The sequence below is a fragment of the Charadrius vociferus genome, unplaced genomic scaffold (genome assembly GCF_000708025.1).
Source record: "Charadrius vociferus isolate BGI_N301 unplaced genomic scaffold, ASM70802v2 scaffold384, whole genome shotgun sequence".
NCBI classification, from domain to species: Eukaryota; Metazoa; Chordata; class Aves; order Charadriiformes; family Charadriidae; genus Charadrius; species Charadrius vociferus.
In genome coordinates this window covers 1,102,708-1,103,383 of record NW_009648234.1, presented here as the reverse complement: position 1 = coordinate 1,103,383, position 676 = coordinate 1,102,708, and positions in this window count along the sequence as shown.

Sequence of the window (676 nt, the reverse complement as noted above, 5' to 3'; positions counted from 1 at the left end):
CCCCGCGCCTCGCCCGCCCGCGGGGCCCTCCGCGCCGGGCCTCTTCCGGGGGCTCGTCCCCTGCGGGGAAGGGCTCCTCGCAGGGCCGCGGTCGCCTGCCGGGCAGGGTGCTCGGCTGGCTGCGCCCTTCGCTTTGCTCCTTCCCCGGATCTCCCCCGTGCTCGTCGTCGTTGTTGGCTCTTTTCTTTCCCTCACTTCCTTCTCCTGCCATTTCCTCACGCGGCAGTTCCTCGCCGCAGCCGCACAACCTGTTTGATGCACGTTTTCCACCCTCTTGGATGTTTTCCATAACGTCTGCAGAGTTGGTCTTTGGTTTCACCGAGAGTGTCTTTGCGTTCTCATTGCCATTCCCCGCGTACGCCCGGCCATGCTTCCCAGCCACATTTTTAGCCTCCATCCGCCTTTCACACTGACTGCCAGCGAGACCTACAAAGCACGGCTCCCAGCCGAGCCCAGCTTGGCACAACTCCTGCTGGCTCCGAAAGGATGAAGGCTCCTGTTCAGCTCCCTGGGTCCCGGTTAAAGTCTCAGTTGCAGTTAACGCACAGGATTTGGATAATTGATTCAGTACAATCTACTTAACATCTTGTGAAAGTCATCAGTTTCCCTTCATAGATGTTTGTGCAAACGTTTTCTTTCTTCTCCGGCTAGGTAGAGCTTGCTAATCCAGATTTCA